This window comes from Anolis carolinensis, chromosome 1 (genome assembly GCF_035594765.1).
Source record: "Anolis carolinensis isolate JA03-04 chromosome 1, rAnoCar3.1.pri, whole genome shotgun sequence".
Taxonomy (NCBI): Eukaryota; Metazoa; Chordata; class Lepidosauria; order Squamata; family Dactyloidae; genus Anolis; species Anolis carolinensis.
Genome location: NC_085841.1, coordinates 92,525,388 through 92,549,722, shown reverse-complemented (window position 1 = coordinate 92,549,722; position 24,335 = coordinate 92,525,388). Strand labels below are relative to the sequence as shown.

At 38.8% G+C, this 24,335-nt stretch overlaps 1 protein-coding gene across 1 annotated transcript in view; it reads left to right on the top strand.

Annotated features, from left to right (window-relative positions):
- clvs2 (clavesin 2) overlaps nt 1–24,335 on the top strand; it is a 72,948-nt gene that overhangs the window by 14,719 nt on the left and 33,894 nt on the right. The window lies entirely within an intron of this gene.

Here is a 24,335-nt window from a genome sequence, read left to right as displayed (position 1 = left end):
TTCTCAAAACAATCTGTTTGCTGTTGACAGCTATAGATAACAAAACTGTCAGAGGAGGCATAGTTTATACTGTATTATATATTTTACTGCTTTTTCCAGTCATTTATCTAAAATGTGTTCCTTTTCGCTGGGGAATTGAGAGTGGATTCCTTGGTGTGGAGTGTGTTTATTTTGCCTATAGCAAGAGTAGGGAAGGTATGGCCTTCCAGATACTGTTGCAATTCTCATTAGCTCTAGTGAGTAGATTAGGAATACAGTAGAACCCCGGTTAACTGAGGCTCTGCATTATCCAAGGGACACCCCTCCCCCTTCCTCTCTTTCTCTCCAGCAAAAGGAGCCCTCACCCCTAAGAAGGAGCCCATGAGCCTACTGCCTAGCAGCACTCGTGGGCTGCTTCTCAAGGGGCGAGGGCTCGGCCCAGGGAAGTAGGCCACGAGTGCTGCTGCAGCAGCGATCGCGGGGTGCTTCCAGGATGCTTCTTCCGGCCTTTCCCTCTCCTCTCGCAAGAAGGAGCTCCTTCGCGCGAGAGGAGAGGAAGAGGCGAGGCGCTTCCTCCTGCCTCTCCCTCTCCTTTCGCGAGAAGGAGCTCCTTCATGTGGGAGGAGAGGAAGAGGCAGGAGGAAGCGTCCCGGAAGCTGTCTGTGATCGTGGCCTGCTTCCCTGGGCTGGGGTGTCTGCCAAAGGGAGAATTTTCCTCCCTTCGGCAGGTGCTTGGGCCTTTAGAGAAGCGCGAAGTATGTCGCTAAGCAGCAGTACGTCTTGCGCTTCCCTGGACCCAAGCGCCTGCCGGAGGGAGGAAACTTCTCCCTTTGGCAAGCGCTTGGGCCTTTAGAGAAGCATGAAGCGTGTCGCTAAGCAGCACCATGCCTCACACTTCCTTGGGTCCAAGCGCCTGCCAGAGGGAGAAGTTTGCTCCCACCGCTAGGCGTCTGGGCCTACAGATCGGGTTATCCGATAAATCCAGGTATCCGAGATCCGTTTAAATCGGATAACCGGGGTTCTACTGTATTGGGAATTACAATCCAAAATACATCTGAAAGACTGAACTTTGCTTTTCATCTGTCTTACAGCATATGTTCATAGCTGGGCTATCTGGCCATATTTAATCGTGAACCTACTTCTGTTTCTATCTCAGCATTTATTGTGTCCTGTAAGGATCGCTGAATACATTGCTCTTCCGGAGATGGAGAAAATACCATTCTTATTTCTTCTGACTCTTCCTTCTGTGGCTCATGTTTATTTCACTAGTGTCTTTTTAAATAATTGAGAATAAAATGGCTGCAGCAGTTGCTATGCATCATGTGGAAGAAAACTGAAATACCAGAAATATTTCATTATGAGGAAGAGAGCAAACATGTTTTGTGTTATCCTGTAGATTTCAGAAGTGGTGTGTGTATGTAAAATGGAATAGAGAGACAATCTATGTTTCCAAATTAGTTTGGAAACATGTCAGAAGGTCTTTGGATATATGTGATGCAGTCTGCATAGAAGGAGTAGGGTTGACTTCCAGTGTGTGGATCTACTCTTTTAAAAATTTATTTTAGTAGTATCTTGAAATTCACCAACCAGCATTTGGTGCTAAAGAAATATGAGCCTAGGACTCTGGAATATCAGAAGTGATTGAACTAAGGGCCCTTCCAGACAGCCTCTTAATCCGGGAAAAGGAAGTGGGGTTAAAAATCTCAGTACCTGAAGTAAAGTCCAAACATGGAGCTTTCAGTCCCAGTAAATGGTCCCAGCATCTGAGAGGCAGATTTTAGAAAGCCACAAAATGGATGCGGGACATCCACCTGAAGTTTTCTTTCGATTTTTTTTTTCTTATTGACGCTCCGAGATGTGCTACAGGTCATAAGCGCTGATGCGGATATAAGAAAGTGCACATAACCAGATTTCCTGTCATTATCTCTTCTCACTTTCCTGGTGCCTTTAAGTTTGCCCTCTTGAACCTCGCTTCCCTTTGGGATTGCTTGCCCACCATGTTGGTGCTCACTATGTAAATTCAAGTTCCATTTCTTTTCAGAAGTATGAGAAAAGGAATGGTTGGAGAGAGTTCTTGTGGGAATTGCTTCTCTCTTGTGCTTCCATTTGGCTTCATCTGTTTACATCCCTCATCAGCTGTTTTGGGATTGTAAAATGAGGATATGTTGTAATAATAATAACAACAACAACTAATAATAATAATAATAATTAAAAAAACTTTATTTATATACTGCTCTATCTCCTCAAGAGGACTCAGAGCGGTTTCCAACAAAGCAAAACATTCAATTGCCAAAAAGAAACCATACAACAAATTAAACATAGTAAAAATAACAAATATAAAACAAGAACATACAAGTCAAAACAACCACAAAAATCAAATTCCAGTTACAATATGCTCCATCAACGGGGCCAAAATACAATGACCAGGGCTTCAGGGTGGGCATGGCCAACTACAAAGTTCTAGGCAGGACTAGTGCAACAGAATATCATAGGGCCAGGAAGTGGATAAAGTGCAGAGCAGGGTCCTAGCTAACAACAGAGGAAGCCTAGGACTAATCCTGCTCGAAAACCTGCAGGAACCACCAAGTTTTCAGGTCCTTGCAGAAAGAGGACAGTGTAGGGGCTTGCCTGATCTCTTGGGGAAGGGCGTTCCAGAGCCAAGAAGAAGTCCGCACTAGCGTATTGCAACCAACTCTTGGAATTTTTTTTAACTGCCAGAATATATAGTCCTCTGTAGCAGCACATTTTTGGGTAATCATGAATTTTAAGCAAACCTTTTTAACATGTTTTTTTTAAAAAATCAGATCCCGTGATCCTGTGCACATTTTTGGTGCGTGTCATTTACCCATCCCCTTTCATCCCACTTTCTTCTAGAATGTAAGGCTTGTGTAGGAGGGACCTAAGAGTCTTTCCATGTAAAAACCCACTATTGGTTTCTTTATAACAGGGATGTCAAACTCATTTTCATTGAGGGCCAGGTCAGGCTTATCGTCGCCTTCAAAAGGTTGTTGAATTCATGGGCAGAGAATCTGTGGATAAAGAGGGCCAACTATAATTTCTTTACATAGTGGTCATTAGTTTTTACCCAATTTGGGTCCCCAGATGTTATTGAACAACAACTCACATCACTTTTGGTGTTGCTGAAAGCACTGCACTTCCTTCTTTGCGAAGCACTTCACCAGCAGAGCCTTGCTTAAAAATGCTCTGAGGTCAGAAGAAGGCACCCTTCAGTGGTCCCAAGGAGAAAGATAGTTTATTTTGCCTCTTCAATGGTGAGGACCCTGATCAACACATAAAAAAAAATGTTGACACTTGCCACCAGCCATGCTACTCCAGTCCAACCCCCCCTCCCCAAAACTGCAGAGCAAGAAATGAGTTTTTAAAAAATGAATTGAAGAAGTACTTTCAATGTTAAAATGATTGTATGTCATGTGTTCCTACAGCACTGTAATAGAGGTGGGGATGGAATTCTTTTTGAGAGAGTATACTGATATAATTTAATGTTTAAAGTGGTTTCTGTGAGGTGTTTCTTAGCCATTAACTGCACATACAATTAAAATAATTTCTAGACCAAAGTGCTTCCTTTACATTGTTAAATCTTCGAATCATAGTTCATAAGTGCTTTATAACACTCTCAAAAACAACCTAAATTGAAGTTAAGGAGAAGCAGAAGCTTTTATAACCAGGTACATATAGAGATTTTTGTGTCATTCTTTTCTATGGTCCCCTGGTTTCATGGCAAGTGCATTAATTTCCTTACATTTTAAGCAGTAGAATGGTATGACATTTATAAAGCAAATGAACAACCATCTTCATAGGCTTTTATGCATTCTAATAGTTCAAGCAAGAGTAGCCGAATTTTCATAGCAGTCCTGCAAGCTTTTGGTCTAAAGTGACTTTATCATGTGAATTCTGTCAGGTGAATATCCATCATGTTAATCCAGTGGACTCACATGTCAGCGCCTTTGACACAAAGGTGTTATATAAAACCCAGCTACACTGACAAAAAATATGTTTGCATGCTTAGGCTTCTATGTGTGAAAGAGAAAGTATTGAAAAATACAGAATTTGTGACAATTTTAGACACTCCAGGGATTTGAGCACTTTCTGTATTTTATAATTATAACATAGGAAAAGGGTATTCTAATAATTTCTATAGCATTCCTACACTTTTTTGTCCAGATCATTTTATAGCATTTCTTACAATGTTTTAAGATCTATTTATGAAAACATGAGGTTAAAAGTAGACATTTATATGAATAACACCTATTGAAAACAAAAACAAAAAATCCAAGGTTTTTTGAATTTAAGTGTTTTAGGCCTTTTTGAATATAACATAAAAGAAAGTATAAATAAAAGGATAAATGTTGAAACAAAAATGGTAATTGAAAATCTCACTGTTGTTCATGTGTTCCTAGACAATGCAACATTAATTCAGCAGCAGCTATTAAGTGTTTCAGGATGGATAGTGGTGCCCATTCACAGGATGACCATCTGTTCCATGGGGCATTGTAAAACCTTGGCCTTATGTCTGGAAGTCACTCACTGAATGAATAAAAATGGGCTGGCAAACAGGAAATGAAGTGAGCATTTATAAACAGAATGTTTTCTTCATAAGTGATGCAACCTGCTCCATTCCTCAGATGCTTGCCTGTCACTGAGCAGGCCAGAAAGATATTGAGATGAAATACTGCAAAAGTAGCATGACCAGAAAAGCCATAGTACCTATTTCTGTGTTCATAAAACACATAATTTGTTTAATTGGTGAAACTGTATTTGCTTTTGCAGGAAAAGAAATAGGAAGTACAGATTTATCCTTGCCTGAGAATTTGCAGTGACAAGTATGTGGATCCTGGCTCTGCAGAATTGTGAAAGTGTGCAACAGGAGAGACTGTTTAGGGCCCCATATACATTCCATATAATGCAGTTCCATAATGCAGTTGAACTGTATTACACGATAGTGTAGACTCAGATAATTCAGTTCAATGCCGTTTAATTGCATTATGAAGCTGTATTATATGGTAGGGTAAATGGGGTGCCAGATGTTGGAAGCACTAAAGAAAGAAATAGCAAATTAGGCTGCTTAAGTGAGTGGCTGGTAAGTGGATAGAGGATAGTCTTGTCTAGCTTCTGAGGAAATGACTGGAGCACAATATTGTAATTACAGTAGAGTCTCACTTATCCAACATAAACGGGCTGGCAGAATGTTGGATAAGCAAATATGTTGGATAATAAGGAAGGATTAAGGAAAAGCCTATTAAACATCAAATTAGGTTATGATTTTACAAATTAAGCACCAAAACATCATATTATACAACAAATTTGACAGAAAAAGTAGTTCAATACGCAGTAATGCTATGCTGTAATTACTGTATTTACAAATTTAGCACCAAAATAGCATGATGTATTGAAAACATTGACTACAAAAATGTGTTGGATAATCCAGAATGTTGGATAAGTGAGACTCTACTGTACTTGTAATTTATTTCTATTTTAATCTATACTTTTTGTATGTTTTAATTGTATTGTTCTTATAAATTGTAAGCTGCTTTGTACAAATGTCATCATTGCCCCACTGGCTGTATGTAAGAGATGCAGAATGAATGTACAGATGCAGGTCCTTTGGTCTACTTTTTGGCTTCACCTCTCCTTTAGAATTTATGTTTTATTTCCTTCTCACTATCAACTTAGGTCCTGTAGGTTGCATTTCAGAGAAAGGAACTGGCAAAGCCACTTTTGAGAATTCCTTATTTAAGGAAAACCTATGAAATATGGGGTCACCAGATGATGCCATGTAATATCATTTATCTCACTGCTCTTTTGTGATGGGTGATATTTGAATTCCAAAGAGATTCCATAAGTCTTAAAATAATTGTACACAGAGGATACTACAGAGTAAGGTCCCCTTTAATCAGTCTGCAGCTTCTTGTTTCCTGGTTTCTTCTTAAAATGAGCCTAGAAAAACCTTACTTTGGTTTTAAATTGGCAGCATTGTCATTAAAACGGACACACAAACTGATTACCTTACTCACTGTCTGTCTGTCTGTCTTGTCTTTATTTCAAACAAAAAATAAGGACTCCATTTAGGTGTAATGATAAAATTATACAGAGAGAGAGGGAGAGATAGAGAGTCACAAATAAATGCATATATATGCATATATAGACACACATACAGTAATAGACAATGTTGGCTGTCCATTCATGCCCTGGTCTTGGAAGGAAAGAATAAGAGGCAATATCTGTTGGACATACTCTCTTCCCACATTGCTATCCCTTTTCCCTTTGTGTCATATCTTAATTATATTGTAAGCCTAAGAGCAAGGAATTATTTTATTTCTAAAGCACCATGTACAGTGATGATGCTATAGATGCTGCTTCTGATGAAGGCAGCAAAACCAACATTTTAAAACTAGTCTAAAAATGCATTTAGGACAACAGGCATGAAGGCAGTAGAGAAATGTATAAAAGACATATTTTCAGTACTTCTTTTCATTCTGGAATATAAACAGATGTTGCTTGCATCAGAATTTTACTTTACACGTTGCCTATAAAACCTATAACCTAAAATGTAGATCCTATATCTTTGTAGCAATAAATAGTTGTGTCAAAAGGCTCTTGTTGACTTTGTAGTGCTAATTAAGAGACACTGACACAAAGGAAGACTCTGATTATTTTCTCATCTTCAGTCAAGAGCAGACACATCAGAGAGAACAAGGAAGGAAAAAAGCTGGGAACCAACTTGCTTATTTTTCTCTCTAAGGAAAAGCAATGTGCTGCAAGCTCATGGGATGAGGCCGCTCCTTCCTTGGCAGATTTATTCCATGGCGAAGGCAGGATGAGCCAGCAAAGGCAGGGAGGGCCAGAAATTTGTTTTCTGGGAGAGCCACTTAAAGAATGGATGGAAGCTGGTAAACCAGTTTCTTCAGTTCCTCAAACTGGATTAATAGTCATTTTTCATGTTCCTCACATTCTTCTCTGAATAGGTCACTGAGGTATATTGTTCAATAATAGGTGGATTTAACCCTGCCCTTGCAGATGCCATACAGGGTGAGCAAAAGTTACAACATATTCCTTCCTACAGTATTTTGGTTGGTGCCCTCCCAAAGAGGGGTATTCCGCATTTGCGGTCTTCTTTGATCAAGTATGTTAAGGGTGGTGTCAAATACCTTTAGAGGGACAAGTCAATGGGTATCTCAAAGGCTGTGCTGGATTACCCAAATGGTTACATGTGGCTTGCGAGTCTCATGATTTCCATTCCTGTGCATAGGCAGTTCCATGGTAATTACACATGAGCATTATTAAGGAGAGTGCCTTAAATATTTTGTACTTTCACACTGGTAGCTTTGTTAATAGGGCTAGCAAAAAATTATTCTACTCTGTATATTCATCTACTTGGAACACTGACAAACCCGACATTTACAACCTGTCCCCATTTCCTTTTCTTGATATTATGTCTAATGGGCCTTCACACATCACCAAGCATTTTCAAGTGAGCCAGTTAATTAACTTAACCAAAATGACTTAATAGAGAGCTGTTGAGGACATACAGGCCTTCCTTGGTTGAAAATATTTATGATGTTAATTAACACTTCCATTATTTCTCACACATATGTATAGCTCTACATTACATGACACTTTCCATTCTAAGTGGCAGCAAAGGAATATTCAAAAGTGGCTTAAATAAACCCTAGGTGTGAAACTCCTAAAATGTCACCCTAAAATGCTGCAGAATTCTGCCACTGACAAAAGCTTTCACAAGGCAAAGGAACTGAAACTCGTACAATAAGAGAAAGCATAAAATACCAAGCTGAACACTACTGCCCTTTATGCAGCACTCAAAGAGAACAAACACATATAGCTGTCACTCATTTTCTCCAGATTCTACTACCTCATTTTAGAAAATCAGTATGTCTGAAAGGTGAACATGGGCTTTAGGGCAAAAACAGATGTTTAGAAGTAAAACTTTTAAAAGTTTATTTGTACCTTATAACTACAAATACATAAAAGAAACAAAACCTAAACCAAAACACAACCCAATCAACTTTTTTTGGAGAATGACCTCATTTTTTTCCTGCCTCAGATGCTTGATTTAGACACATCATTAATAGATGGAAAATGATACATGATAATAGGCAATAGGAAAATCTTCCTTGTGTGGTAGAAACAGTGCAACCTTTGCTTTCTCATGGTTCCTGCAAATTTGGTTAAAATGTATAAAATTACCTTCAAGTTATTTATAGAAGGTATACATGAAACATAAAGGAATTCCATGTTTAGATTTCAGTCTCATCTCGAATATATCTCATTGTTTATTTGTATGCAAATACAGGTTTTCCAAAATCTGAAAAAAAGTCCAAAATAAATTCCAGTCCCAAACATTTTGCATAAGGGATATTCAACCTGTATCATTCCAGTTGTACACCTGCTTTACCAGGATAAAGGCATATATTTCATTTTCTACCTACCTTGTATCCTTTTCTGTATTTTCAAAAGTTTGTCCTCAGGGCAAGAAACCCTGCAGAAAATTTAGTCTGCTTTTAAGGGTTTACTTACATGTTTAAAAAGAATATGGGCATTGCTTACATTTGTTGTACAGAAACTGTGAAACTTCTGAATGAACTGGGATGAAATACAAAATGTAGAAGGAAACCATTTAGAGTTTGCACTAGTTTCTTACAGACTTTGGAATACTGCTGAAGGTGATAAAAAGGTAATTTCTATTGTTTTTTTCTCCAGAGATTAGAAAATGTACTTTCTTTGCATTGTAGTCCCAGCTTTTGCCAACCTAGCAGTTCGAAAACAAGCAAATGAGAGATCAATATGTACCGATTCAGTCATCACAAAATGAACCCCTTAGTAGCTTTACTATAGAATATTCTTTCTAGAAAGGCTGCAACCGCTACCTTCATCTAAGAAAAGCCTTTGTGTAGTATTGTCGATGTAACAAAACTGAACTGTGTGGCTTGGGGGCAGCGTAACTATGGAGCCACTGCCCAGCTGAGAAACTTTGTGCAGCTACCCCATTGTTATTGTTGAACTCCACTTGCCAGCATTCTTTGCCATTATCTGTGCTGGCTAGCTCTTCTGGGAGAGGTAGTCCAATAACATCTAGAGAGCTGCCCAGTTCCCATCCCTGGTATAGGAGAAAGTAAGCTGATGCCTCAGATGCTGATTCATGTTTAATGTATCATTCCCCCCCCCCATGCCATGTTGTCCTGTAAAGGCCTGTTGTCCTGTAAAGATAGCATGGGTTACAAATACACAGACAATAAATGGGAAGGGAGCAGTATTCTTCCTTCAAGTCTATAAGCATTTGCTTTTCACATAAGCATTTAAGATCTGTGTTTATTCTCTTATATCACAGTCAAATGGATGTTTGTATACTCACCAATCAAGGCTCACCATGGTAACTGTTAAATTAAGTGGAAAACTGCTTAGTATCCAAGTGAATATGAACCTACATGGATAACTGACAATATTTCCAGCATTGCTCTCTGATGTAATTTCCATTGCAACTCAAAATTACTTACAACTGGAATGGATCATTAGCTTGGCTTGGATAATAGCTTTTAATGTCATTAGTGTGGCTCCTTACAGAGAGGATGGGAAAGGGCAATAAGTATTAATTGTTCATAGAAAAGAATAATGATAATCTCTTTATTTTCCATTTAACTGGCTTGAAAAGAAAAAGGAGTTCATGAATACCTTTAACTGATGATAGACAGTAATTTGGGCAAAAGTGCAACATCACCCTTCATAATTATGTATGTCAATATCCAGAAAGTAAAAGCAACTGAGGAATATCTCACAAAAAGTAATGGATATAGGCATATTCTTAGCATAATGTCGGCACTTATACTTTAGTGAACTCTGGCTTTATGTTATATCCAAATGCAGCCTCATGAGGTATATGTAATAAATAAACCATAAAGTGCAAGCCAGCCATGAGCCACAATTAAAAGCCAGAATTAATAAGAATAACATTTAATTCTGGATTATTTAAACAAGAATGTGAAAAGGTTTTCTGTCAAGAGTCAGATGCCAATTTGAGAGCAAAACAGAGTTTATTCAAGAGATAGCCCAAAAAATAGACACAAACACAAAAGATGGCTTTAAACACTTAACTTTCAGTGTTTTAAAGCAGTCCAAACAAAAATATATTAAAAAGTATGCTTTAGCAACCAAACCGGATTATCCAAGCAAATAATCCAGATTAAACAAAAGGTGCTTCAATTCAGCTCTAAACAAACTAAGTTGGCTTGGAAAAGCAGCCAAAACAAAACAAAGACTTGGAAAACTCCCAAAAAACTCCCAAGAGTCACAAGCTAGCAGTTTAAACACAAAGCTCAAAACAGAAACAAAAACTGGGCAAAGGAGCTTGTAAACAAACTTGGAGCTGGTGCAAAAGGGAAAGTATGGTTCCAAGCCCTTACTGTTGCAAGCAACAGGCTTTGGGGATTTAAAGGGGCAGTGCAAGAAGATGTCGTCAAACCAGTCCGGAGTCAAAATAGCAGGAACAGCAGCAAACTGCTTCAAGAGTGCAGGTAATGCCAGAAGCTCAAGGGACAAAGCGAAGAGACGTCATCAGGTTGATCCAGGGTCAGGACAGGAGACAGCAGCAGGGTCAGGAGGCAAGCCAGAAGTCAAGAGCCATGGGTAGACTAATCAGAGAGCGAAGGCAGAAACAGGGTCGAATTCCAGTTCAGGATCCAGAGGTTGTAGTAATCAATTCAAGGTCCACGAAATGGCACAAAGAGGCAACAGCAGCTAAAAATAGTAATAACAGTACAGTCCAGGAAAACCCACACAGTTCCAGCCCTCCGTTGTAGAGCAACCCAGATAAACTTACATCTGAAGCAAAGTCCCAGTCCAGTCTTCTTTAACATGTACAGGAATCCCAATGGCGCCCAGCAACACCTTGCCACACGCAAAGTGAAGTGACCAAACATTCCCAATTTATTCCAATTCTCCCTGGGTGTCCAAACACCACCACCCAAAGAGCAGGTGTCCCAAATCCTTAATCTGAGTCAGAACTCCACACAGCTAAAGCTCGTGGATCGGGCGTGCCTAATTCTTCATCAGAATTCGAATCATCCTGCCCACACCCAACACCATGCAAACCTGAGGATCCATCCTCTCTCCTCCAAACAGACCAAGAGGGATCTGCTTCTGAAGATACCCAAGGTTCAGCAGTAGCCATGGGCCCCAATTCCCCAGGCATCGCCGGTGCCCGCGCCCAGTCAGTGCCCACTTCCTCAGTCACCACCTGTTCACCAGCATCCATTTCTTCCACAAACTCACCATCTGAATCTTCCTCAGAAGACTCCCCATTGAGGTCCCTAATTCTCTTTCTGTACAAATCCTCCAACGAGCCCTCCTCGCGAGGGTTTTTCCTTCCTCTCCTGATCCCACCACCATCATCCACAGTCCCCGAAGGCACAGTCACAACATTTTCAGACTCTGTCTTTAATCATGTCTTCCTATTATATTTGAATCTGGATCCATGACTTATTCCTGAATTTTTTTACCAGTTGCATGTCAAAACAAACCCATGGAAAAGACATGGAAGAATAGCAGAAAAGAAATGTGGGAGCAAAACTGGCTTATTATGTTAAATGGAGGACAAATTCAAGGCTAAAGAAATTAATTATGACTACCATGAATTGTAGCTTACTGTGACATGCAAATTGCAAGTGCTAGATGAAAGGGAGACCTGCTCTTGCTTAGCACTCAAAATAGGTCTTCATGCATTTGTTTCCTATCAGGCACAAGTAGTATGTACTATGCTTCCATATGTTGACATAAAAGTGATATCAGTGAGCTTAATGTCCTCTTAAAATTAAAAGTGTGATGACCACAAATGATAGGAACCATTACATTTCTGTTTCTGTATGTAAGGTCTTTCTGTATATCGAATAAAATTAATACTCACTGGAAGCATTAATACTTACCCTGTTAGCCAGTTAGATAGGCTATGTCAACTTTCATTAGGTTTTTTGTATTTATATTGTTAAAAAAGCTGTCAAATTTATTATGATTCTTCCCTGCAAGTATGTACAATTGTCCTTGTTCTTTAAATAATTTATTACAAAATGTGCATGCATTGACTCTATTTTACATGGAGTGAATCCAGTGCACACACATATTGAAGTAAAGAAATGTTATTGCTGCTTTTATCAGAAAGAAGTGGGTGATATTTTATTCCAGCTAGTAACTGTACCCCAAATATTCTTATGGGAAAAAGTCAGAAAATAATTTGAAAACTATTAACCTAAACAGAGGATAATTCAAAATAAAAGAGAAAAAAATTCAAGATTATATAGTCTAGGAATGCAAGTTGCTATGAAAGTCATTTTCTAAGTATTTTTCACCCAGTTTTCATAATGGCCAATAATTGTTGTCAGTTGTTCTAAAATATAAGCAGATACAATTGAGTAGAAGTATCATCATCCCTCCACATTTGCAGTTTTGGCTTTTTTGTATTTGATTATTTACCGATTTGATGAAAACGTTTTCTAGGCATCTCTCGGTCCTCCAGTATGAGTCTATTGTCAACTTCTTCCAGTCATGCTGGAGAACCTAGAAATTTCCCAAAAGAACACCTCTAAGAATCTCTAGAGGCTTCATCACACTAGAGTTTGGATCCAGTTTAAAATCCCTTTAAATTCACTTTAGGGAAGGGTCTTTAAACAGCTCAGCCAGACAGGTTCTGGGCCTCACCAAACTACAAACCTCAGAATTCTGCAGGAGGCAGAAACCAGATTTAAAGTGGATAAATGCTCAAGTGTGATGAGTACTATTTTGTCACTGGAGAGAAAATCTCTCTAAGAATTTCTGAGTCTCTTAGCACAACTCTATGGTCAACTTCCATTGGAAGCTAAAAATCAAAAACCTAGGGCCTCATCACCATTTATTCACCATTTTTTACTTTCATGGTAATCCTGTGCCTTTAACCCCAGCAGATGTGGAGGGCTGATTGCACTGAAATAAATAAGAAATGTACACAATCCCTTGAATTCTGTTTGTTATTGTTTGCCTTGAAGTTGTTTCTGACTTATGACAACCTTAGGGAGAACCTATCATTGGGTTTTTTTTGGCAAGATTTGTCTATGGGGGGGGGGAGTGGGGGGAGTTGTAATGTTGGCTCCTGCCACTTCTCCTGCCGTCATCACTTTCACTGACCCGTTTTCCCCCAACTATACTAATACTTTCCTATAGTCAGTGTAATATTAAGATTCAACTGGCAGCACAGACAGGATGACCCCATACTTTATTGTTTCCCTCCGATATCCATTCACTTAGAAACTTGGCTGTGAAAGGCACAATACATTATTTACCCTTCATAGAAATGATGGGTTTTCTTTTGCTTCAAGTCTTATTGTGACAATAAAATGCCTCTATATTTTTATTGCTTCATGTAGGAGTGTAGCATTGAAGAAATTTTTTATGTGACTACAGCAAAAGAACTGTTTTATGTGGACAATAGTATTACGTATTAATAACTTGTGCCTACAGTCTAGTTGTTTAGCTCTTAAGCTTCTGATTTAAATGCCACAAAGTTTACTGCTATCTCTCTCTCTCTTGGTATATATTTATTATATAGTTGACATAAGAATATATTAGCCTGTCAGCATCTTTTGCTCAGTGACTGCTCTTTTGAAAAACAAAATTGTTTTTATATGGCTCTATATCTACATTTATTTCTATGACCATACACCCAAACTTAAAGCTTCACTTTTTCAGCAACTATCAGCCAAGACAATATTTTCTTTGGGGACTTCTTGTACAAATTGTTGATAATGATATAGGATACATTAATTTTTTACGACAATATTTTGTTGTGCGAGTGGAGTCTTTTTAAAATTGAATTTTCTCACACATAAGCATTTTCTAATAGCTGTGGATTCACCACTCAACTTATAGCAATGATTATATTAAATTTATATAATTTTTATTAAAGGAAATGGATGTCATGAATTTGCTTGACTGTTTATATAAACCTCACACCCTCCCAATTGAAGAAGTTGTGTTTGTAATATGTACAGTTAAACCTGAAATAAGTAAGAACAGATTGTGAAGCAGTGAAATGTAATCCAGAGTTATCAAGGGAGGGTTACTTTTTAGCCCTTAGCCTAAAGACCAGTGTCAAAGCACCTAATTTTTTTTTTAAATGGCAAGTGTTGTATCATTGAGTTCAACATGGAAAGTCCATTTAACACTCCCCATTTGGCAATAATATTTCTGCAACAGACAAGTTATGAAAGGTGGCTAATGCTATTTATTTGAATTCAATCCTATCTGGCTTTTTGCTCGGATGTGGGAGCAAACAGCAGTGATAATCTCTAATGATGTTTAATGCTGGGAAATGAGTTGAAGGGATGTGAGGCTTTAAGCCCTTCTGAATTTGTTGGAAGCTTTTGAACCTATCAATATTGGAGCTATGAAACATGAGGTTTGATGGATCTGGTTTTTTGCTTGTTGGCAGACTCAACTGGTGTTTCCCAGGTGCTGTTCTATTTTACAGTCATTGATTTTGAGAGATATCATAAAAAACAGAGTTTCTTTAAAATAAAAGTGTTCAACTTGTGATATTGTGATACGAAATCCAGCATATCTATCTTGTTTGCTGTGTCATACAATGTAGTTGTGTCAATAATAATAATAATAATAATAATAATAATAATAATAATAATTTTCTTACTTGCCTCTCCTCAAGGCTCAAGCCAGGTTACAGAATATTTAAAACACATAAACATTGTAAAAATACCACCAATACATATATTAAAATGTATTTCTATAAAAGATAATTTTAAAACATAGTATTGGAAATGGAAATATGGTGAACGAAAACCAAAGGAATGCAGACTTTGGATATCAGCTTGCAGCAGAGTGTCTAAAGTAGATAATACAATAAAGCTTGAGTTGGGATAGAATGAGATTTCACTATGGCAGTTTCTCCTACAGTCGTCTGTCCTTACATGCAACAGGTAAAGTAAAGGACAGCTGCCTCGTAATCTCTTAATGTTTATGCTCATCCATGCTCCTGAACCATAAAACAGAGAGGAAAGTAGAAAAAAGAAATGCCTGCCTCACCAGCTATCCTTAGCATGTTTTTTTTTAAAGACATAAATATAAGAGTTATGCCAACAAAATGGAAAACAGAAGAAAAAGATGAAACTGTTGAAAGACAAAGTCATACATTTTGGAAGAACTCTTTAGATGGGTTCTGGAAGTTGAAAATGTTTTTGTTTACTTATGCAAGGCTTCCCTGACCCATTTTTCATGTGAATATTGTTAGTTTTGGTTGTGTAGGAACCTTATTGGATTCTCAAACCAGATTTTCTGTTTCTAAGAGGTAATACTTATGAACTCATCTATTTTCTTACCTGATGTATACCTTCAGAATCAAAGAGATAAGAAGCAATGAATAACCATGGCACCCATAACCCTATTGTAAGACAAAGTACCGTATTTTGTCTACAAGACATCTATAGGTCCACCTTGCCAATTTAGACCAGAGTTTGGAAAAGTTACTGTTTTGAAATGCAGCTCTCAGAAACCATGCTACTCAGGAGATATGGAAACTCTATCAAAAAATAACTTTTCCAAGCTCAGATCCAGACTGCAGCATTTTGTAAACAGGAAATACTGAAAATAAATATGACTAGAAAGATAACTGACTGATCAGAGTTTTGTACTTCTACATCATGGTAGATCTTAATTTGATCCCACTGAGAATCCTTAAATTAAGCAAAGCTTTCATAGATGTTTTTCTCTCAGGACTACACAGGAACATTTCTTGTTAGTTAGAATATGCTTTGTGAAATTGCAGAGAAAATTTAGGTAAGTAGAAGAAAATAGTTCAAGTTAGAATCTGAACCAAGTTTTGTATTGTTTTTCCAAAGTATGCAACCCAAGGCTATTAAGAGCATCTGAGCCTTTTCTGTTGATCTTTACAAGATGTGAATTACACCCTGAGAATGCTACATGAACTCATTTTATTGAAGCTGTCACTGTTGTAGTTTTACACACTTTATGAAAATGTAATGTTATTGAGTCTTATTATCCAGCCTCCCCTCATCCTGTGCCTCCAGAGATGAAGCTCATCTACAATGCCTGTTTGCCCCTGCCAGCATTGCCAATGGCAGAGATAGATGGGACATGTGAGCCAAAATGTTTGGAGATTGCCAGATTAGTGAGGGACATTATTTTAAAATTATATTGAATCAAAACACTGCACCATACTGAATTATATTAAGTGTAGTAATAGAGAAATGTAGCATGTACAATTGCAATGTACAACACATTTATTCTTTAATTGACTAGAGGTGGTCCTATAGCTTGTAGAATTTGCGTTTGATCAACAGTATAGTACCAACTTACTTTCGCTTCTCTGACTTTGAAAAAATAACACAGATGTGCTTTTAATTAGATTAATACTATTTACATTTCGCTGCTAGAACATTTACTTCCTAGGTTTATATTACATTATATAAGTTCTACTGTACAAATACTTAAGATTATAGCTTGCTCTGTCATTAATCAATACAGAGACTATAGTCAAGACTATAGTATAGTCATAAAAAGACTATGGTGCACCTACATTGTACAATTAATGCTGTTTTACACCACTTTAACTGCCATGGCTCAATGCTATGGAATCATGGGAGCAGTATCTTTACAAGGTATGTAGCCTTCTCTGCCAAAGAGGGCTAGTGCTTCACCATCTAGAACTACCAGGATTCCATACAATTGAACCAGGGCAGTGAAAGTGGTGTCAAATTATATTAATCCTACAGTGTAGATGCACCCTGAGGTTTGGAAGAGTAGCTATGAAAGAACTACATATGATCCTCTAGGGTAAAGATATATCACTGAAGTCAGAATCATCCATGTCATTGTGTAAGTAGCAGTGAAGACAGCTGACAGGAAGAAAATAAATGCATTTGAAATGTGGTGTTGTTAAAGATACTATAGAGTTCTAAAAATAAGTGACCAAGGACCTCTTCACACGGGACTAAAACTGCCCTGTTTTGCTCCCTTCACCAGACCTGGACAGGGACTGCTGAGCATCATCAGACAACGCTCAGCAGGCCCCACTCACATTCCTCCCAAAGTGGAGGGGAGGCACTGAAAGGCTCTTCCCCCACCACCACGGGGAGGAAAGTGTGTTCAGTCAGTGTTACCCACACTTTCCTCCTCATTTGTTTGTATGATGGGGAAAAGGTGGCTGGGCAAAATGTGTTGCTTCCATTTTTCCCATCTGATGAGGACAGGGTGCCATGCACCATATGATGGGGGAAGGAGGGAGGGCTTGCATGCCTTCCCTTTTGCCAGCAACTGCCAGTGAAACTGCAAGGCCCAAAAGGACCATATAAAGAGGTCCTAAGTCCTGAATCTAAGATGCCTACTAATCAAAGGCTGTCATGCTTCGGACCCATTATGAGATGAGTGATTCACTGGGAAAGACAAAATACTTGCTTAAGTGTAAGGCTGTAGAAAAAGAGGAAGGCCACATTTCAGGTCTATTGATTTAATCAAGGAAGCCACAGCTCATGGTTTGCAAGACTTGAGATCAGTTGATGATTAGGGCTCATAGAGGTTTCTCATTCATCTATTTGCCATAATTTGACTTGATGGCAATTATCAACTATTTGATAAGGAAAGTAAGGGAAGATTGCAAGGAAAGATGTGGTGTTTTGGAGGAAAGTATATTAATAGTAATTTGTTAAGGAGATCCTGTTGGCTTAAAGAACTGGGCATGTTTAGCCTGCAGAAGAGAAGGCTGAGAGGAGACATGATAGCCATGTACAAATATGTGAGGGGAAGTCATAGGGAGGAGGGAGCAAGCTTGTTTTCTGCTACTCTGGAGTCTAGGACACAGAACTACAGAGTCTAGGCTTCAAACTACAGGAAAGGAGATTCCACCTGAACATCAGGAAGAACTTCCTCACTGTGAGGGCTGTTCGGCAGTGGAACTCTCTCCCCCGGACTGTGGTGGAGGCTCCTTCTTTGGAGGCTTTTAAGCAGAGGCTGGATGGCCATCTGTCGGGGGTGCTTTGAATGAGATTTTCCTGCTTCTTGCAGGGGGTTGGACTGGATGGCCCATGAGGTCTCTTCCAACTCCACGATTCTATGATTCTATGATGTAGGGCCCTTCCAGACTGGGCCTATATCCCAAGATCTGATTCCAGGTTTTCTGTTTATCCCAGATTATCTCACATAATCCAGTTTAATGCAGAAAACCTGGGATCAGATCCTGGAATATAAGACCTGTCTGGAAGGGCCCCTAATGAGAGTGAGGATAACAACGCAGAGATATAGCAAGGTAGGGAATTATTTGTCCGTCTAGATCAGGAGTCCTCAAACTTTTTAAAGCAGAAGGCCAGTTCATGGGCTGTCAGACTGTTTGGGGGGGGGGGGGAGGCTGAGCTATAGTTTGATAAAAGCATGAACAAATTCATGTGTACAGTGCACATATCTTATTTGTAGTGCAACAAAAAATGCCATGAAAGACCAATACAGTATTTAAAATGAAGAACAATTTTAACCAACATAAACTTAACAATAATTCCATGGGAATGTGGCCTGCCTTTGGCTGACAAAATAGTTAAGTTAACTAGAATTGTTGTTGTTGTGTGCCTTCAAGTCATTTCAGACTTAGGGCAACCCTATGTCTAAAGTTTAGGGCAAGCAAGCGAGGGGGTGTGTGTTAAAATGACTTTGCAGGGCTGCATCTGTCCCACCGGATTAGTTTGGGGACCCCTGCTCTAGATGTTATTGCACTTCTGAGTCCCAATACCATTGGGTGCAATGGCTAGAACTGTTGGGAATTTTTATTTAAGAACATCTAGAAATCTATGATCCCCAGTGCTGAGTTCTGTGGAGAGTTGAGGGGATTGGTAGGAGGTGCGTGTGTACGAGGGAGGGTGTAATTTATGTGATTGTGCTTACACAATTAAGTTTTAGACTGATAATATAATATTGATGAAAAATGATTACTGCAGCCTAGTAAATTGTAATGTGCTGGGAGATGGTAAGGAATGGGATAATTTATACCATCCTAAGTTATATTCATTAAAATTACATATGTTATTGATCACATTCATGCCTATGATCTAGTTAATATTACTTTGGTAGTTACAAGCGTGGTAGATGTAGGGAATGTTATGGATGTAGCATATCTTGATTTCAGTCATGTATTTGAAAGGTACCTATGACCTTCTTTCAAACAAACTAGTAAAATGCGGGCTAGATAATACTACTATTAGGAGGATTTATAATTAGTTAAGCAACCCAGTCCAAAGGTTGCTCACCAATGGTCCCTCTTCATCCTGGAAAGATGTGACTAGTGGAGTGCTGCAGGGTTCGGTCCTGGGCCCAGTACTGTTCAACATCTTTATTAATGACTTAGATGAAGGTTTAGAGGGCATGTTTATCAAGTTTGCAGATGACACCAAATTGGGAGAGATAGGTAATATCCCAGCAGACAGGATCAGAATTCAAAACAACATTGACAGATTAGAGAGCCGGAACAAAACTAACAAAATGAATTTTAACAATGAGAAATGTAGGATATTACACCTAGGCAGAAAAAAATGAAATGCACAGATTCAGGGTGTGTTATGCCTGGCTTAATAATAGTACATGTGAAAGAGATCATAGAATCTTAGTATACAACAAGTTGAACATGAGACAACAATGTGATGCAGCAGCTAAAATGCCAATGGGATTTTGAGCTGCATCAAAAGTATAGTGCCTAGATCAAGGGAAGCCATGGTGCCTCTCTATTCCGATTTGGTGAGACCTCAGCTGGAATACTTTGTCCATTTCTGGGCACCACAGTTCAAGAGGGATATTGACAAACTGGAATGTGTCCAGAGGACGGCGACTGAAATGATCAAATGTTTGGAAGCCAAGACCTATGAGGAGCAGCTTAAAAGGCAGGGTATGTTTTGCCTGGAGAAAAGAAGGTTGAGAGGAAACAAAATCGTCATGTTTAAATATCTGAAAGGCTGTCATAAGGAAGAGGGAGCAGGCTTTTTTCTGCAGCCCTTGAGACTAGCACTTGGAGCAATGGGTTCAAATCTCTGGTCAACACTTTTTTGGGAATGTTTTGTTTTCTCCACAATTTTGGGTGAATTAAGTAGATTTTAACATGTTAAACACAACTATTTATTATATAATATAATACAAGGTAAGTTGTGTTATTATCACACACTTCTTATGTAATGTAGTCACTTATATGTTACGATTATAACATCAACTTATATTTAACACACTGTATTGGTGAGTAACTGATTCTTTAAACCATCTCGGGTCTGGATTGGGTTAAAGCTAACCTGGTTAATGACTGTAAACCCGTTCCTGTCGTTTATCTAAATAATAGTCTAAAACTTAGTATGGTATCTATTCAAACAAAATACAATCCAGTATAAGTACCCTGCATATATCCAGGTGGATTTACTCAACCATCAATCTGTATATATACAACTTAATTGTAAAGAGTAATTATAACATTACATTGGGTTTGAATCCGGTTTAAGTTAATTCAGTTTCTAGTCTTAAATCCAGTTCTTGCTAATGTAGTTTCTGGTTCTCAGTACAGTCCTATCGTCGTCTTGATGATAATCTCAAGATCTGTTATAGGGTTGTTCAAATTGAAATCATTCAAAGCAAAATAAAATGCCATATAAATTCTTTTTATATATGATTTACTCAATGGTGGAAAGAGTTCACTGGTAGGTTCCAGGGATTGTATGGTCGATTACTCTTCCTTAATGGTGAAACTAATTCACTGGTGGGTACCGGAGATTGTGTGGTCGATTACAACTGGATTCCCGGGTATATGTCCAGTTTCGATGAACCTTCCTCAGGTAATCTATGTCGTATCTTTGAGTTCCCTCTGTTTGCTTGGGGCAGGTTGTTGCAAGGCTCTGCTTTCTCATTTCTTATTATAAAGATAATAAGCATTTCGCTATGTATTTATTATGTCTGTATCACGTACAGTTTTCCAGAAAAAGGCAAATTATTATTAATAATATATTATTATTTATATCCCTTAACATTAAAACATTACCATACAATTTAAAATATGCAAATATGTGAACATTACAACATAATTAAATATAAACAATATTAAAAAGTCACAAATCCATTAGAATATATTCAAAAGTTAAAAACGACAGTTTTAGCATTGCTGTATGTCTATAGCAGCATACACTATGGCAGTAACGGTGTCATCAGGAAACAAAACTAAAAATGTTTTGTTGCAGACTTTCATTTGTAATCACTGTTTGGCACTTCCTAGATGAGAGTCCAACAATACTCACCCAACATAGATGGATTCCACTTGCCCTGATACCGTTTCTCCATCTTGGCAATGTCCCAATGAAACCTTTCACCAGATTAGTCACTTACAGCACCCAGGTTGTCTGGAAAGTAGTCCAAGTAGGAATGAAGAAGATGTATCTTCAGTGACATGTTGCACTTCATTGATTTGTATGCCTGAACCAGACTTTCAACCTGTTGGAAATAATCTGGTGCTTTATAGCTGCCTAGAAAGTTACAAAGAACACTCTTAAAGGCTGTCCATGCAACATGTTCTGCACCCTGTAGAAGACCATCAAAGTAGCTGTCCTTCATCACATCTCAGATTTGTAGGCCAATGAAAACACCTTTTATGTTTGCATCACTTATACAGGGAAACATCTGCTGCAAATAAATTAAGGCTTTGCTTTGCTTGTTCATTAACTTAATGAAGTTCTTCATTAGCCCAAGTTTGATGCGTAAAGGCAGAAGAAATATCTTATTTGACTTCGCCAGTGGATCATGTACAGCATTCTTCTGCCCTGGATCCAATGTATTGCGGGGAGGCCAGTATTTTCCGGTATAATGCAAATCTCTTGCTCAACTTCCCACTCACAAAGGAAACAGCAATGCTTCATGTAATGAAGCTGCAGACCCAGTAGAATTGCAACTAACTTAAGATCAACACATACATGCTTCAAGTGCTTTGAGTTTTGAAGGTGGTTCAGGAGTACTTTGTGCTTTTCCTGCATGGCAGGGGGTTGGACTAGATGGCCCATGTGGTTTCTTCCAGCTCTATGACTCTATGATTGATGAGTCAATAAACAATCACCATTCTGTTGGGTCATGGTTACATCTGGCAACACAAAAAATCCATTGATGTCATAGCAAAAGGTCACATTGTCAGCTTAACTAAAATCATTTGTCAAATCTTCATCACAGTGGAGAAATTTTGAGATTTTCCCACCGGATGACAAAAGATTGCATCCCTGAAGCCTTTATCCAAGCAGTTCTGCCTTACTGTTCGATAAACCCAAATCTCTGACCAGATAGTGCTCTGCCTAAGATATTTAATGAGGATCACTGGATGTTGATGGCACAAAGTCAGGATCAGCATCAGCTTCCTTCTGCATCTGATCACCATCATTTCCTACCTTCTCATCCTCTAGTCCAGTGGTCCTCAACCTGGGGTCCCCAGATGTTTTTGGCCTTCAACTCCCAGATATCCTAACAGCTGGTAAACTGGCTGGGATTTCTGGGAGTTGTAGGCCAAAAACATCTGGGGACCCCAGGTTGAGACCCACTCTTCTAGTCCATGCCTCTGGCATGCCCGAGCAAGTTTCTACATGATCAGAAATGTATTTTATGGTATTGTAACAGACTGAGTCCCTTTTACATGTTACATAATTTTGGTTATGGCTGTCAAAGATATGAGCAATCTAAAAAATCATGCAAATCATCTGGACACTCTGGTTCTAGAGCAAAGAGGGAGCCAGCAAAGACAGTTTCCACCTTGTCTCCTTGCTCCAGCTGAAGGCCCCTCCCACCAGTAACATGCTTTGCTAATTATATATATATATACTAGCTGTGCCCAGCCACAAATTGCTGTGGCAAGTATGGTGGTATGGGAAATAAAGTATCTTATATTATCTGCTTAGAACTGTATTATATGAGGTCTTTTCTACACAGCTGTATAAAATGCACACTGAAGTGGATTATATGGCAGTGTGGAGTCAAGATAATCCAGTTCAAAGCAGATAATATAAGATTATAAATGGGTTATATAGCTGTGTGGAAGGGCCTTGAGTCTGCACTGCCATATAATCCAGTTAAAATCAGATAATTTGTATTTTATAGGCAGTGTGGAAGAGGCCTAAGTGAGGCCTAACTCTGCCTGTGCCCTGGGCTGAGTGGGTTGCTAGGAGACCAAGTGGGCGGAGCTTAGCCTTCTAATTGGCAGCAATTGGATAAAAACAATTATTCCTCTCCCTCTAATTATGTGATGACTCATGGGCCTTGTAGTCCTGTTCCTAGTACTATTGTGGCAGACGAAGAGGAAAACATGGGATTTCTGCCGTTTCAGCCAGAGCCGGGGCCTATCCACCTGGAGGATGTTTGCCCTCAAGAATCTAGCCAAACAGGCCTTGGGCAGAATTCCCCCCCGTTTTCCCGGAGGGACAATTATAATAGAGATAGAGGAGTCAGAGAGGCTAATCGCCGGAGCCTGAGAATCGCTGCCAAACAACTAGCTGATTAGGTCTGCTTCCCTTGGGAAATTCTAAGGAGTCATGCATCTGGACAGAGTTGGGTTTCGCTTCTCGTTCTCTAGGGAAAGTGTTCTGTTGGCGGGAAAACGAGACCCGATATAGGTGCTGGTCGCAAGGGGAACTTTGCGGAGTCAATTGATCAGCTTGAGGAGAGAGATCGTGTGTGGACTTCATACCCCAGTTCCTTGCTTTCCGGATCAAGTTTCAAGCCTGCCTTGTTTCACGTTTTGCCACGGACCTTGTTCATGCTTCATGTTTGCCTCGTTTCAAGTCTTTGATCTAGCCAAGAATCAAGTTTATTTTCCAGCCTTGTTGTCAAGCTAAATTGGACTTTAAAGACTCTGTCATTTCCCCACACTTTGCTTGGCAAAGTGTGTGTTTCGGTCAAGTGGATTAAAACTTTGAACTCTAATATCTTATATTGGACAATACATTTCTGGACTATATTTGACCTCATCTGAAAGGTCTGCTTCTGAACTATATTCTTCACTTGTTTTTATTGACTTTATATATTTCTATAATAAAGATATTAGATAGGTTCTGGCCTCTGTGTAAGGTTATTGGTGCTCTGCAGCCTGGGTCCTGACAAATTAGGACTTTATTTTTCTTTTCTTTTTGTTGTATGAACATAGAGGCATGGATGAGAGGTTGTGCTGCCAAGTTTAGTGTTTCTGGAATGTGTAGTTTGGTTGTTTTGTCCTAGGCCGAAATTTCATTATCCTTTTATATATATAGATATGTGTGTGTGTGTGTGTGTGTGTGTATATACACACACACACA